General features: G+C 41.8%; 1 protein-coding gene and 1 long non-coding RNA gene across 2 annotated transcripts in view; one reads left to right on the forward strand and one right to left on the reverse strand.

The window, feature by feature from the left end:
- Positions 1–986: 986 nt before the first annotated feature.
- Positions 987–10,040, reverse strand: LOC143841133 (uncharacterized). The gene is made up of 3 exons (XR_013232574.1): positions 9,484–10,040; positions 5,769–5,803; positions 987–5,657 (listed from the first exon to the last, which is right to left on the reverse strand). It is a non-coding gene; the product is annotated as an uncharacterized LOC143841133 (long non-coding RNA).
- A 23-nt stretch (positions 10,041–10,063) lies between these two features.
- Positions 10,064–17,086, forward strand: part of JAK2 (Janus kinase 2) — an 83,066-nt gene continuing 76,043 nt past the window's right edge. Inside the window, exon 1 of the mRNA XM_077344937.1 lies at positions 10,064–10,398. The gene's annotated coding sequence lies outside the window, so the exon portion shown is untranslated. The remainder of the gene's footprint in view (positions 10,399–17,086) is intronic.

Here is a 17,086-nt window from a genome sequence, read left to right on the forward strand (position 1 = left end):
ATCGATGCCTTTTGTCTCTCAAGGGGGAAAACAGCTTGGTTATTGTGTTCTTGTGTGTGCACATATAATTTTCATCAGACAAACCCATCCCAATTCTTTCACTTGTTTTGTATGGAAACAGAAAGACCCTCCCTTTTAATGATAATTTAGTTACATTCTTTTTAGAATGTCTCCAACATGCAACAACTTTATACAACCAAAGGAAGCCCTGAGGAATCACTAATAACGGATTAGCTTTGCCCTGAAAAGCATTTGAACCTGATTTCAAGTGTGCTTTTCCATACTGATTTGATACAGAACTTAACTATCTCTCAAATGTTATAAGATTCTTCCAAAGTCCACAGCAATGAACAACTTTATTTATTAATGGCTCTTGAAACTGTCTGCTCTAACAAGACATTCCCTGTGTTCCTATGAAAAAGTTTTTAGAGCCAAGGGAGGATTTCCACATCACCCCTATCAACACTCTGAATTTAACTATTGAATGTACCAATAGGCATGTTAAGAAAAATGTTGGCTTTGAGATTAACGCTCATCCTCTCTATTGTGAAACAAGGCTTGCTATGCCTATTATCAGCAGAAAGAGGGTCTTTGGTTGACATACAACCAGCACTGGTAGACTTCACCAAACTGCAAGCCACCTGGTGCTTTTTGCAAACAGTGCTATAAAGGCTAGGTAAGGGGACCCCTGCACTGCCTGTCTTCTCTGACCTTCCATCTGTCTAGTTATCTGTCTAGGCACGATGTTTGGACATGATCGGGGTGGACACCGGCCAGAACATTACATGGCTGAGGAAGGTGGTACGGGATTGGGGATTGTGGCAACAGTTGTGCCATGGGATTACCAAGAGTTGGACATGACTGAATGGCTGGCAACAACAAAACAACACTGAACTGTTGGTTCAATAAGGCACGAAGTTGCTTGTGTGCCAAAACATCAGCTCTTTATTGATCACACACAACTGAACTGACTTAATAGCCCACCACCCAAACTTATATACAGTTCAGAGGTTCCCGCCAAGGCCTGTGATTGGCCCTATGCGGAGCCCCCTGATTGGACAATGATAACAACCAATGGTCAGCTGGATTCTGTGTGCCATCCAATAGTAATCATTCGTCCCTGATGCTAGCTTTAGGATCCCTTATCCCATTCTCAGCTCAACCGCATACACAGCAATCTGTGTGGCACCTACCACATGGCTCCTATACTGAGGAACAGGCTTCCTGAGGAAGTAATGGGAATGTGGCTGTCCTTAGAAATGTTCACAACACTGCAAAGCCATTCTATTTGCCAGGGCTTTAAATGGGGTATAAAATGGCAGGCATCTTTCGGGGAAGAGGAGGTAATATCTGGTTATATTCTACTGGTTTTAGATTGTAATATTTCAGCTGTGAAATGTATGATGCTTTCAGCCATAAGGAAAAAAGGAATTTAAATATCACACAAAATCAGCTGAAACTCTATGAGTTGTGGGTAGGGGGAAACGTATTCTATCTTTCATTCCATCTAGCAATGCCCATCAGGTTTTGTGCTTCATACAGCTGTCTCCATGCAGTTCTCATCCGTAGAAAACTGAGAGGATACCACCTTTATGTTAGCTGGATGGGTAAAAGATGGTTCAACTTTTGCCCTTTCAAAGGACTTGCAGATACCCAGAATTCCTTCATAGACTCACAGGCTCCAGTTCAGTGAATATTGTACCATTTATAAAAATGAAAATAGAGCTGCTTCTACATGGTTACAAATGTATACATATATACTACTAGTTGATGCCACAAACACAGGGACATTTACAATGATAAAATCAAAAAAAATAAATGATAAAACAGCATCCACATTAAAGTTTTACTAACATTTTACTTGCCTCTGCCCCTAGGTACCAGGGGGAGGGGCTTTTTTCCTTTCCTGTGGAATGGACATTTGTGCCTTTCCCCTTATATCTCTGCAATTAAAAGGGCCAAAGTCTTACTTTTTAAAAATGAAAGCTGGGGATTCAGAATAACTAGTAGACTATAGCATAGATTGTTAAAATATTAAATACTTTTGGTGGTGAGGGATCTAAGGCAAGGAAAATAGCACCAGTGTGAGTGGGACCTTAAAATGTACATCTTTCTGTCTGCATCGCATTCAATGGTGCTTTGACTGCAAATTTTCCAAACATATTGTGCCAAACCAGGCACAAACAAACCCTCAAAACGTTCTGTGTAGAAGCAACCTAAGAATCAGGTTCAGTAGATATCTTTACCACACAGATGAAAATTGGGAAGCTTGCAGGCAAGATACTACTTGAGTATTAATCCTGATCCTAGCATTGCCCTAGGGCCTTCTTAAGCAGAGGGTGAAGCTATGTCTTCAGTGGTCTCCAACCTTTTTATCACCGGGGACTGGTCAACACTTGACAATTTTACTGGGGCCCGGGGGGGGGGGTAGTCTTTTGCTGAGGGACGTCGCCGCCGCCTGACCCCCTGCTCCACTTGCTTTCCCGCTGGCGCCCCCGACTTCCTGCCGCCCACTGGGGGGCGCTGCCAGCAGCAGCTATGCAGTGCCATGCCGAGGGGGAGCCACAGCCATGGAGGCTGCTGGAGAGCACCAAAGGTGTGCCAGCAGCAGAGTGGCAGGGCAGCCCCCGAGGAGAAGGATGAGGAGGAGCCACGGCCCAATACCGACTGATCCACGGACTGGTACCAGTCTCCGGACCGGGGGTTGGGGACACTTACTCTAGAGGGCATGGGACAGAGAAAATAAAGAAAGCAACCTCTATAAAATAGCATCCAAGAAAGGGAGAAAAATTATGCTGGTTTTTGATGAATGTCTATTGCTATTTATCAGCTAAAGGTAAAGGTATCCCCTGTGCAAGCACCGAGTCATGTCTGACCCTTGGGGTGACGCCCTCTAGCGTTTTCATGGCAGACTCAATACGGGGTGGTTTGCCAGTGCCTTCCCCAGTCATTACCGTTTACCCCCCAGCAAGCTGGGTACTCATTTTACCGACCTCGGAAGTATGGAAGGCTGAGTCAACCTTGAGCCGGCTGCTGGGATTGAACTCCCAACCTCATGGGCAAAGCTTTCAGGCGGCTGCCTTACCACTCTGCGCCACAAGAGGCTCTTATTTATCAGCTACCCCCCATTAATTGTTTATTTCTGTTCCCTCCTTTAGCAGTTACTGTTTCTTTCTCTTATCCATACAGAAACTGTGCCCCACCCCTTTATCTAAAATTTGTCCTAGCTGAGCAAATAGTTTTGAATTTAACAGATTAGGAGGAGTAGCTTAGTTTTTATGGCAGATGATAAACATAAATTATAATGACTTTCTCTGGAATTATCAGGTATAATTTTTTCAGCCTGTGAGCTCTACCTCATTTCCTCAGAGCCCTCACTCTGCACAGTACATCTTGTTCTCTCTGTGTCTGTCTCTCTGGCTTTGGCACTTCATAAGGTACAACCAGCAAGCATTCAATTGCCTTCTCAATCTATTCCAAAGCAGGTCTTTTTGAACAGGGAATATGGTTTTGAGAGAAATCTCCCTGATATAATGCTCAGCCTAAAGCTGTAGTGCTTCACATGCTTTGAAGCACTACAGCTTCGAAATTACAGTGGAGGAGAGCTTTTCTTCCCTTAGAAGACTACGTTAAGTCTTGCGCTAAATCCCTCATTGTATTACCATATGTAGTTTATAGGGTTTTTACTTTGCCTTGCTATAAGGTGGGTTACAATTAAGGACTGTTTTAGTTTCCTTGGTCGTTTTTGCATCAATTGGGCTCGGAACCCTTTTGCTGTCATGAAGATGAATCTATATTATGATTTTTAAGGGAGAATATTATCCTATTTTTATATCCTACTTTTGTACCATCATGGAGCTCTTGGCATCATACACCAAGGGACCTCCACCAAGGGGTCATTATATATTTCAGAGTATTTAAGTGAACCTGCAGTTGTGTTTTACTTAGTAGCTGCTTATGCTGTATCTGTTCTATTAGATTTACAAATTTTATTGAGTGTGCTTGTTACTTATAATGCTTAGCTATGAACCCAGTCCGTTTAATTAACAGCACCAATTAGACGCAGACTTCTTTGAAGCAGTCAGAGACAGGGGCGCATGGCAAAGACTTTCCTATAGAATCGCCGAGGGTCAGACATGACTGAACGGATGACAGCATCATCATTTTTGACATTAGACAAGCTACAGAATAAGATGCCTTCATACTACATATTGGGACTTAAGATTTCTTTTCCCAGTGTGGATAAATGCCTTTTATTTTGGGGTTTAGGCTGAACACAACACCCACAATGAGTTTTAATCCTTCTTCCTCTTGTAACTGAAGTCAGGTAGGAAAAGGAAAGTCAGTTATTCCTAAACCTCATTAGGTAAAAACCATCAAAACTTTAGAAATGCCAATGGCCATCCTGGCCAGAGACAATAAAATGGTCAAATCACATCTTAGTGGAATCTGACACCTAGGAGGAAACTTGGTGGTATGAGAGGGTAAAATTTATCTTCCTGGAGATTTCATTAAAGGCTTTTTTGAACCACAGGTGGATGGGATAAGAAAAGTTATAAAACCCCTTGGCATAAAGGGGAAGGCTCCATTCTGCAGGGCCATCTGGCTGATTACAGCTGGAGGACTTGCCACGCCAGAGTTCCAGTTTGATGGCTGCCATAGCCACATGGAGCAGACAAAGAGTTGGTTGGGTAGACAAAGACCCCAATTTAATGGGAAGCTTTTAGAACTCTGTAACTTCTAAGTTAAAGTACATGCACTAGAATAAGATCTGCTAGGGCACGTACAGAGTGAGGGACAGGGGAATTGCACATTTACCCATTTCTTTTGTACCCTTGCTCATTCTGTTGATGTGCAGAAAGCATGTATGGAGATCTTTTAAAACTTTTAATAAATTATTTACCTTTTTGAATGCTTTTAGTTATCCTCTATACCACATAGTCCTCTGCTGTTCAAACACATTAAAAGCTGGCACCAGGGAAGGGAGCCAGTTGTTAAGATGTTATTTCCCCAGAAGTGTGCAAGTGTGGCATGCCATCCCTGTAGTCACCAATGTCTGGGTAACAGGAAATGCAAGCACCAGACAAGAGCCTTAGAAAGGCACTGGGCCTCTCGGCAGCTAATAATTACATTAGCTAATTGGTGGCAGTGTACAGAAGGAAAAGTGAGAGTAGAAAATCTCTCTGAGATTTGGGTGACCGATGAAAGTGGTGCATTGCTGGGTGGAGACTAGGGGGAGTCGCTGGGATGCCTAGATGTCTCAGAGGGCTGAATGGGGTTCCATGAGTCACTGGGACCATTCTGCTGCACTCAGATAAAAGTATCTTCTATTAACCATATGTTGATTTTAAAAAGTATCAAGCTTAGATGGATCAGTGTCCATCAATGATTCAGTATATGGTAATTTTATATGTTGCTGTTTTTCTTCCTTCCAAAAGACTTAGCACCATGTCTTTTTAACACAGAGATATTCAGCAGCTGAGTGGGTTTAGGGAGGGTCTGGCTTTGGATTTGATTTTGAGGGCTTTTCTGCATGCCATAAATGTAGTGCCATGCTTACCCCCGTGAAGATGCTATCTTCCAGCTGCTCCACATGGCGTCAACAACCTCCCACATCTGGCTAGCAAACTGCTTGCTACGTCTGACATTTTAAAGCGCTAGTTGGGGAATAATAAAAAAAATTGGATTCACCAACGCTATCACATGACAGACAACCAGCAGGCCACCAGCAAAAGAAATGTATGGAGGTGAAGAAGCACTACATCTACCTTCAATATGCCGCCCTTGCACCCGCATCTTCTTCCTGGGGACGAGGGGGAAAAAATTAAGGTGAACTGCCTGGAACAATGAATAGGCGGACACATGCCTCAGTGAGCCTACAGATACACAGAAGAACTTTATAATCAGGTTCCCATTTCACACAGTTAACGATTTAACACAGCCTTACCAACACAAGATTCTCATTGTGTGCCTGACAAATGCCCCCCCAAAGATTGTCTGCGCCTCTATGAATATGTGAATAAGTGTTTAAACAAATAAGTATATTTACAAAAAAAAAAAAAAAATTGGCAATCATCGGAAGTGCCGGAAGTGGATTGATTGCCCAAAGTGATTGACAGTGGTAGGCATGCCAAAGTGGAACAAGCCTAAAGCGCGTTGCTCTCTCTTCTCGCTTTTCCGGAAGTGAAGAGTGTAAGACGCATGAAAAGCAGCCACAAACATGTAAGACAGCTCAAGGGGCGTGGCATGCTGATGAGTTGCGATTAATTCTAGCACTTTGCCATACAGCAGACTTCACGATACCGAATGTGCAGGAAAGCTTTGAATTTTTTCAGAGAGACCTTTTATAAAACTTTGTTAAAAATATTAAGGAAAATGTGTCTAAACTTTATGGACATTTCCTTGTGATTAATCTAAGGCTGAAGAGAAAATGGGCTGTATACAGCAAAGCAATAAAAAGGAAAGAATGCCAGGTGATAGTTGCATGATCTATTATTGTACAAAGTCCCTATGTATTCTACTGTGTGGGCTTCGTAGGGGAAAATCAGAGAATTTACCTACTACTGTTCACACCAATTAAATTTAATTCTTTGATTCCTTCTGATGGAGCCTATCACCTGGCATTTCCTCCTTTTTGTTCTGTGGTCATTAAACACTATGGGATTTAAATATATGTATTATATCAGAGCATTCTATTTATTAGATAATTTTATGTCACCTACATGTCCCTGTGGTGTCTTAGTCTAGACAATCTATTGTGATTGCTTTACAGAGTTTTATGGTATTCATCCATTGGAAGATCTGGTAATTCAAAGGACTATCAAAAAACAAACAAACTCAAAACTCACTATGCCATACACTCTCCATGTCCTCTTCTTACTGGGAAATCTACACTGCCATCCTAAACTGAACTGAACTCTTCTTAGATGGTTGACTTCAGTGGATTTAGAAGGATGTAACTCTGCTTAGGATGGCACCATATATGGTAGGAGAAATAAATATAAATAAATAAATTTTTACTGTACTAACCCTTCCTTCCAATACAGCTGAGGGGGGTAACAACATCATTAAAACAGTTAAAACATAAAACATGCTCTAAGTTCCCCAAACTAATTCTTTTTACATAATATAAAGACAATCGTCAGTGTTTATCAAGAGGTGGGAGCTGGGCCACAAAAATATATTATACTTTATTGCATTACTCCTTCTAACTATCTACATAGTTCCTTGACTTTTGTCCCACTGAACTCAGCAGGATTCATTTTCAGATATTTTTATGCTGTACATATACCTCAGAGCTGAGATTTCTTAAAAAGAATAACTAGGATGGAGTTGAATTTAGGACTATGTCCAACTCCCTGCTCTGTCTGTCATGTCCCCACCTCTAAAATCATATTGAACTGATTTGTAGTGTGGGAGGGGGGTAACATCCAACAGTTTAAAATTAATTATCTATTGTTTCTGTTTTGGATATCTGTTTTATTCAGGGAGAGTCTAAGAAGTATCATACATATGAAAACCTCCTCACCCCTGCTATGCTCAACTTTGTTAAATGTTAAGCAAAACAAACAAAAACACACAACAAATTGTGGCAAGTTCTTAAAGAGATGGGAATACCAGAGCATCTTATTTGTCTCTTGAGAAACCTATATGCAGGACAAGAAGCAACAGTGAGAACCGAACATGGAATTACTGATTGGTTCCAAGTTGTGAAAGGAGTTTGGCAAGGCTGCATACTGTCGCCTTGCCTATTTAACTTGTATGCGGAGCACATCATGAGAAAGGCGGGGTTAGAGGAGTCACAAATTGGGATCAAGATTGCAGGAAGAAATATCAACAACCTCAGATATGCAGATGATACCACTCTAATGGCAGAAAGTGAAGAGGAACTAAAGAGCCTGTTGATGTGGGTGAAGGAGTGCAAATGTTGGCTTGAAACTCAACATCAAGAAAACAAAGATCATGGCATCCGGCCCTCTCAATTCCTGGCAAATAGATGGGGAAGAAATGGAGATAGTGACAGATTTTATTTCCCTGGGCTCCCAGATCACTGCAGATGGGGACGGCAGCAAAGAAATTAAAAGACGCTTGCTCCTGGGGAGGTAGGCTATGGCAAATCTAGACAGCATCCTAAAAAGCAGAGACATCACCCTGCCAACAAAAGTGCGTCTAGTCAAGGCTATGGTATTCCCAGTTGCAATGTATGGCTGTGAATGTTGGACCATAAGAAAGGCCGAGCGTCAAAGAATTGAGGCTTTTGAACTCTGGTGCTGCAGAAGACTCTTGCAAGTCCCTTGGACTGCAAGGCGAACAAACCGGTCAGTCCTAGAGGAGATCAGCCCGGACTGCTCCTTAGAAGGCCAGATCCTGAAGATGAAACTCAAATACTTTGGCCACCTCATGAGAAACAAGGACTCCTTAGAGAAGAGCCTAATGCTGGGAGCGATTGAGGGCAAAAGAAGAAGGGGACGACAGAGAATGAGTTGGCTGGATGGATAGCCTGAAGCAGTCGGTGCAAACTTAAATGGACTCCGGGGGAATGGTAGAGGACAGGAAGGCCTGGAGGATCATGTCCATGGGGTCGAGATGGGTCGGACATGACTTCGCACCTAACAACAACAAGAAAAATCCATTGTTTTCTTTATTACTTTCCTTCTTCCTTTCCTATCTCTTAATGTTTATTTCTTTAAAGTGTTTATATCCCACCTTATCACCTCAAATGCAAGGCAACTAACAAAACAGAAAATGCTATGAAGATACAAACATCATAAGAAACAAGCTGCAATCAGTACACAATTAACATGCAATTAAAACCCAATACATACAGTTATAATACAGCCCCAAACCACAAGTATTGCTTAAATTATCAGTGGTCTCAGAGCTACACAAAAACCTCTCAACTGGAGATTCATGTAAAAATACGAATAAAATACTAACCATTTTATTAGGGCTTTATACTAAGACCCACTTAAAAAAAACAACCTTAATTTTTAAAAAAGCAGAATTACTAAAAATCCAGTACAGTCTTGCCCTTCTTTATAGACGGGTGCGTGGAGTAATATTTTCCTGCTTTTCTAGGGAAAGGTGTTAAAAAAATACAAGGGTCTATTCCGCACACATAAGATAATGCACTTTCAGTGTGCTTTGGCAGATGGATTTTCCTGTGCAGAACAGAAAAATCTACTTTGAAAGTGCATTATCTATTGTGTGCAGAATAAGGGAAGGAAAACAAATTCCAGTGCCATGTTACAGTGCCATCCTAAACACTCTTCTAAACCCATTGACTTCAATGGAGTTAGATGGATGTAATGCTGTTTAGGATGGGCACTGTTAATAAATCACAGCAAAACAGAAATAACAGACCTGAAACTATTTTATTGTGGCATTTATTTCCACAGACTAATTTGTCAGAATGCACAAAAGTAACAAACTGCATGAACCTAGATGACAAAGAGTGTCATTCCATCCTATAATCCTTCATACCGTGTAATAAACACACTGAAATCCATAAGTGTACATCGGCGGCAGTCGCTCTGCGTTTGCAGTCAACATCAAAAGCGCCACACTTCGCGGGGGAACCCAATGCCGGCAAGAAGCTGCCCTGGGCAAGAGCCTTGCCTGCTTTCCGGAAACAGGGGCCAGCCGCCACAGTGTAGAACTGTGCTCAGAGGCGCCAAGCGCCACCGGTGGGTCGCGAGCCAGAGGTTTACATTGTGGTCCCCCTGCACGGGCTTGCCCTGGGAGAGCCTTGCAGCACCTTTCAGGAAAGGCCTTCGTTATTCTGGCGGCGGCAGAGAGCGAGTTTTGAACGAGTCACCCTCCGAAGCCACGTACTTGATGGCTTTTCACGAGCGACGCTGCATCTTCCTTGGATCTAGCCGTCTGGTCGCTCGGCCTCCGCCCGAAGCGGTTGAAGGAAAGCGGCTAACATACAGGACGCCTCACCGCGGCCACCCCGAGGAGGAGGAGGAGGAGGAGAGGAGGAGGAGGCCGCCTCCCTCTAGGCGGAGCGGCCGGCTTCCTGCCGCCCTCCTTGGCGCTCCTTGGGCTCTGCGTGGTGACGCAGCCAGTGACTCGCTGGAGCCCTAAAGCGCAGGCCTGTGGGTCTCGTAGGGCTGCGCTCGGCCCCAGCCTCCTCCGCGAAGGCGGCTCTTCCGTCCTCCCCTCCCTGCCTGCCTGCCTGCCTGCCTGCCTGCCTGGTCGCAGCCGCAGCCGCAGCCGCGGAAGGCGAGCGGGACGGAAGAGGCGAAGCGAAGGCGAAAGTGCCGCCCGCCGGCAAAGGCCAGACGCGGGGAGTTGCTGGTGCGGCGCTCCCTGGCTCCTTCGCTTCGCACGGAAGCTGGTGTGCATGCCGCCTGAAGGAAGCCGCCCCCGGGACCACCGACAGCAGCGCCGCGGGTGAGTCAGGCAGCGGCATGCCCCGGCAGCAGATGCGCCCGTCTCAAGTTTTGTTTTATTTCGGGAGTTCCTCGCACCTGGGGGTCCCGGAGTGCTTTTCCGCCCGGCGGGCGCTTTTGTTGTCGTTCGGGGGGGGGGGGGAAGGGAGGCGTTGAGTTAGATTATGGTGAAAAGAGTCCCGTAGCAGAGACCAAAGAACACTTTTGGCAGATTGAACACTAACAGAAGAATGGTCGCAGGTTAGATTAAGGTGGGTGAACGGAGAGGCGATGATGCATTGTGGCAGGGCGAAAAAACAAACCAAGACTTCTGCCTGCTGATTTCCCAACCATTTCCAGTCTCTCCTCCCCCCCCCCCCCCCCAGATTCGCGGTGTCTAACTTCCCGCTTTGGGTGTGCGTGCAAACGAAACTGAATGGAAACAGAGATGTATAGACTCCGTAACGTTTAATTTGGGGAGGGATGTGCAAAAGGTTTTCACTTCCGTGAAACTAGGAGTTATCTTGTTTAGGCAACAGAGTTCTGAATGCTTGATCCATAGGCAGAAAGACCTTTCGTTTACCCTTCACAAGGTGTGTGTTTTTACAACTGTTTTGTGGGGTGGAGGGAGTCCCATATTTTGGATGTGTTTATGGTGTCAACTTCTCAAGGTATACTGGAGATTTTTCTCCCTCCTTTTATATGATAGCTGCAGCTTGACTCAAATGCAGTGTTGTAGTCTGTTGCATACAGTTTAATTAGGGTTTCTCTTTACTGGAAGAAAAGGAAAATATCCCTAAGGCCTGTACTTTTTTTTAACAGCTTCACCAAAGCCAGGATCAAATCACATGTCGAAGCCAGGACTACTGACTGAACCATTAAAAAGACAGATCCAGCATTTCATAGCACTGCAGTGACACAATAACATGGATCCGAGGCATGGATCCTCATGAATTAATGTGATTTTAACTTGAAACAAATTCCATTATCATATTGTAAATCATGTCTTAGTCAGTTGTCAACATCACAGAAATTATGCATTCGCTGTCTTGCACCACTGCTATGGTGCATAAACATAGTTCTAAACCATGGTAACATCTAGATTAGAGTACTACAACATACACTATGTGGAGCTGCCCTTGAGAAATGTTTGGAAACTTCAGGTCGTTCAGAATGCCACAGGCAGGATGTTGACTGGAGTGGGTCATAGGTACCATATCACTCCAGTCTTAGCCCACCTATACTGGCTCCCAGTTTGTTTCTGAGATTGCGCCATGGAAGCCCACAACATGACCTTGGGCCAGTCTCAGTCTAAGAACCTCGTGGAGTTGTTTTGAGGATAAAATTGAGGAGAGGAGAATGATGTAAGTCCTTTGGGTTCCCATTAGGGGAAAAGGAGGGGTATAAATAAAGAAAGAAATGATGGAATGGAGTCCTATCCCAGGAAGAAGGTAGGAGTGGTATTGTTAAGAAAGGACTCAGGGTGCAGAGGTACAATGCACATTGTAATCAGCTTGATTAAAGCAGAAGAAGAATGCTTAGGGGAGAAAAATTAGCATCTGTTGTAAGATAAAAATCCCACACTTGCTGAAATTCTGTCCATTCAGAAATTCATAACATTAGAACGCCCCAGAACTGAAAAGGGACCTAGGATTGTTAACTTGTTACCCTGGAAATTGTGTTGGTCTCTGTGATGTTACTGGATTCAAAGCTAACTGTCATCCTGCAATCCACATGGCTACTTTCTGAAGTAACTCCATTCACAGAGATCATGACAATCTGCCTTAGATATTTTTGCGCAGTGATAGCACTCAGAAATTCCAGATACAGTTCTGTACAGTGAAAGCCTATTATTCTTTTCCTATGACGTTGGGTCTGGACAAAAATAATATTTTGTCAAAATCTGTGGACATCACTAAGATTAGTGTCAGTAATTTTTCCAGAACTATATGTATAGCTGGTAGGTATCCATGTCGCCTGACACTGATGGCACTTTTTGGGGGGAGGGGTGCACTCTATTAATATTTTTATATCTGTGATTTTATGGTCCAATTTGGAAAGTTTCATGAAGAAATCATGGAAGTCCAAGAGGACCTGTACCTTGGATCCATGTTTTTTGTGTTATTGCAGTGCCAACAGAACAGAATTGATGTGTGTTATGGCACAGTCCATGGATATCAGCATGATATGTAAATGTCGATTTTTGTGGCATCAATGTTAAAAAATAAAACATTTTCAAATGTTGTGTGTCATGGTGATCTCCTAAAGAACAAGATCTCTGGTTTTCTGGTATCTCTCATTGACCAGTGTATGATAACAGAGTGAATTTTAATGGGAGCATATTAAAAATCATGAGAATCCATGAATTTTAATGTAGTTTTCACACTATTGTGGAACTATAAAATGCTAGATCTGTTGTTTTTGTGAACTTTGATGAGATATGTGATCTTAACAATGCATTTCGGTAGTTTTGTGTAATCTTGGCTGATCTACGATCACAACAAATAAAGCTACCTTAACTGTATTTTTGTTGGTAGAGTCCACTTAACAATCATGAAGAAACATGAGGACCCAAGTATCGGATGCAGTGCCACAAAGACTAAAGATCTGTGTTTTATGTGGTTTGCTATTTATGTGGTTGGATATGATGTGTCATTTCCTAATGAGTTTTGGTTGAGGCCATGGTAAAATTCTTGAGGTTCCATGAGGATCTGAGCTTTGGATCCGTGTTATTGTGTCATGGTAGCACCACAAAGTGGTGAATCCAAGCTTTTTGTGGTGCGGTCTGTAGTCATGGATGTGATGAATGATGTGGTGGTGAGTTTGGGTTGACCCTACATAAAAATGGGAGGAACCATGCTTTTTTGCACTATGGTAGTGCCACAAAATGATGGCTCCATGAATTTTTTTGTTCAGTTTATAGCCATGAATGTGAGGGTGACTCTCGTGATCTCACTTTAAAATCATGGGAGTCTGTCCTTTGTAATCACATTTTTAAAAACTGTGGTGACACCATGCAGGAGTGGACCCATGATTTTTGTGGTGCAATCTGTGGCTGCAATATGTGATTTGATTGTGAATTTTGAGTGACCCACCAGGATCTGTGGTTTGGAACTACTTTTTTGCATCATCAAGGTACCACAAAGCAGTGGATGAATGGTATTTGTGGTGTTGCTTATAAACTAAAACATGACCTACAATATGACAGTTTCAGTATCATATGAATTCATGAGGATCTGTTTACAGACACCTAGGTCTGATGTTTACACAGACTTCTCTTTATTTAACAATAAAAATCTTATTTTCTGGCTATTGATCCGTTTTGTCAGAAGAAGGTTGTGCAAGGTGTTAGGGGAGGCTGGAGGCGGAAACAACTTTTATGATATTGAGAAGAGGAGAAATCATTATGCACTTGCAGTTAGCTTAGTTGGAGAGGCAGTTTCTCTCTTCACCCCTCTGCTTAAGCTGTACAAGTTGGCCTTTTCTCTGTCTCTAAGAAGAATCATTAAGACATATGCATGTGTGTGTGTATAGCTTTAGAACTACATACTTCAGTTTCTAGATGAAATGTCAAGTGTTGCAGCTGAATTTGCCACTTGCATACAGATTACCATCCTCTGAATACTTTTTTACGGCTGCTTGTCAGTAAAATCTGTGTACCTTGTCTTCGATTTACATATAAAATTGAGAAACAGTATTGCTCTGGGAGGATAAGGTTCTGACTTCCTTATCTATTCCATCTTCTTGACACTGGTAAAATGATTGTTGATTTGTTGCCTGATAAACTGCTGCCTTCTTTGTGTCACTTCCTTGTGGGCTGATGTTAAAGACAGTGAGGAAGAACTGCTGTATTTGACCAGGTCAAATAGCGTATCTTGCTTTCTCCAAATGCTAGCAATATTGGAAGAGAGAAATGTAAAATCTATTATATACTTTGAGTTTGGTTAAAGGGAGAATGACAGGCTGAAGCCTTTTTCTTCTTCAAAACACAACGTTTGAGAGTGGCTTTTAAATGTACTGTGTTGATTGTGTCTTAGTATTATGCTGGTGTTTCTCACAGTAGATGCAAATCTGAATGACTAATATTTACCTAGATGCTTAAAGCACGCACATCACTGTCTCAGGGCTCTCAGCCAGATGAAGACAGATGTTCATAAGCCATGTATTTATTATTGGAAAAATCACTATAATTGCAGCGCACAAGGTAGCCATGGCAGATAGGCTTCAGGTTTGCATTGTAATCGTTTCTCATTTCTGTAAGAGGAAGTACTTTTTTATTAAGGAGACTAGGAGGGGAAACTTTTAAAGAGACATTATGAAGTTGTGGTGGTTTTGGCATGGAGATTGAACTGGAAGCTAGAAGTTGTGCTTGGCAGCTCTGCATTTGGTATTGAGGAGTTGTAGATATGGGTGATATTAGAAGCTAAAGTACAATTTTCTGAATCTCCTGGTGCAAAATGTGCAGAGCCACAGAAAATGATTAGAAGATCATAGTGTCCCTTGTCAGAATGTTTGCAATATTTACTCATTTTAGTGCCAATTACATAAGCTGTCTGATTTTTATCTCTGTTTATTTCTACTGTTAAGCTAATATTTAAAGTGTTATGATTAGAAATTAAATACTTGTCAGAAGATGAGAAATCAGCTATGGGACGCAGTGAATAGTTTGAATGTTACCTAAAAATGCTCACAAAAGCATCTTAATTTGATGGTTTTCCCATAATATATTTAGTTATATTTGTAAATAGCCCAAATTATCAAAGAGATTCTTTGGTGCTTTCAGAGGCTGTGTAATATTATAAAAGTTTTTAGTTTTTATTTTTACATCAGAAAATAAACAAAAACATGCAGTTCATATGGCTAACACATATTATTGAATATGTGATTGGAATGGGATGTCTCATTCCCCAAGTAGTGTACTCTTTAGTGAAACAGTAAGCCTTTCATTAGACACATGGCAAATGTTTTACTTGTGGTCCCTTCTGGCCTCCAGTGCTTACTGTCTAGACTACAGGCCCAACCTGGATAGGATAGGCAGTCCCAATCCTGTTAGATTTTGGGAGTTAAGCAGGGTTGGCCCTGGCTAGCACTTGAAAGGGTGACTTTGAAGGAATACCAGGGTCACAATGCAGGGGCAGGTAAGGGCAAACCTACTCCAAATGTTGCTTGACAAACTTAGGACCTCCAGGCTATATTATATACATGCCATACAATAAATAAATAACATGCCATACAATAATAAATAAATAACATCAGACTCGAGTTTTCTATTTCCTGAATACATGTAGAGTTCTGAGCAAAAAGGGATGCTTCTGATTTATGATAACAGAAAAATGACATCAAGTGCTATAGTTAGACTTCTTGGCTAAAATTGTTCTGAGATTTTGAAAAAGTCCTCTGAAAATGGTTACTTTGTGGGGATTCCCCTGTAAATTTAAGGTTTCTTTAAGACAGTGGTTCCATATGCTTGAAGAAAATCAGGAGAGAAGTTACATAGTTATATGTGTGCCATAGCAAAATGGCATTTCTTCCATTTATTTTAGACATTTCCAAATCATTTCACATACTAAATTATGGTGAGGCTATCTCTTTAAGTAGTGACATGCTTGTCTTGATTCATATTTCAGCATTGATCCAGTCTAAATCTCTTCTTCCTCTCCGGTTATTTTAGCTTGTGCACTGCGATGCTGCTGCACCCCTTTGTATGGAGCACAAAAGGTTTCTGGGCATGCTAATGTGGATATTGTAGTCTTGAAACTACTAACCACCAACATTAGGTTCCTTTGCCCTGCCTGCCTGCCTTTCCCTCGTTTGGTACTTTATTTATATCATGATAATTACTAGTGCATCCCTCATGGTAACTCCTGCTGCCACGCCAGCCAGCACATTAAGCATGCCTGTGAATCTTAAGCGATTTCATAATATGAGAATATATATGGAACTGCATGTTCAGTGACCTCCCGGGGAGGGCGGTATATAAATATAATAAAAATATAATAAAAATAATAACAATATAATAAAAAAATAATAAAATGTTCTTATGGGATTTTATGGGGAATGTTTTTACTGCTGTTGTAAACCACCTTGTGATGACTTAGTCAAGAGAGGCAAGATAGAAATTAAATTATAAATAAGTAAATAATCGTTTTAAGATTTCACTGCAGAAAGAATGGAAAGATAAACAATTGCTTAACAGAGGAGTCAAATTCATTTGTTTTAAGGGCTGGATCTGCCATAAAAGGTCACTTTGTTGGGTCTGGCCATAAGTACCATAAAATATAATGTCAGGTACCATATATATAAACTTTATAAAGGATACAGGCAAACCCAATTAGTGCATTTTTTTTTACTCAGAATGCAAACATGCTTGAAATATCAACACTCCTTTTCCTTTATTCACCACTCCGATAACTGACACCTCTTGCTTGGAATTATTGCATCAAAATCTGGAGTTAATGTCTGTGTTGTAACAGCCTTGGGTGTGCTGATTAGGTGTGTACCTGTAAGCTGGAAACATGCTTTTGATTTATTGTCATTTATTAAAGAAAAGAGCTGTTCGCTGACGTACATTGTCTAAAACATAGACAGAATTTTAGAAGCAAAAGCTTTAAGGTAGGGGTAATTTGGATCCAAAAATGGGTAAAAATCGCTACTGCAAACTTTAGAAAGTTTATCCTTCAGTACAACATCCCACTGTTCCCCAACCTCAT

Source organism: Paroedura picta, chromosome 7, assembly GCF_049243985.1.
Source record: "Paroedura picta isolate Pp20150507F chromosome 7, Ppicta_v3.0, whole genome shotgun sequence".
In the NCBI taxonomy this organism is placed as follows: Eukaryota; Metazoa; Chordata; class Lepidosauria; order Squamata; family Gekkonidae; genus Paroedura; species Paroedura picta.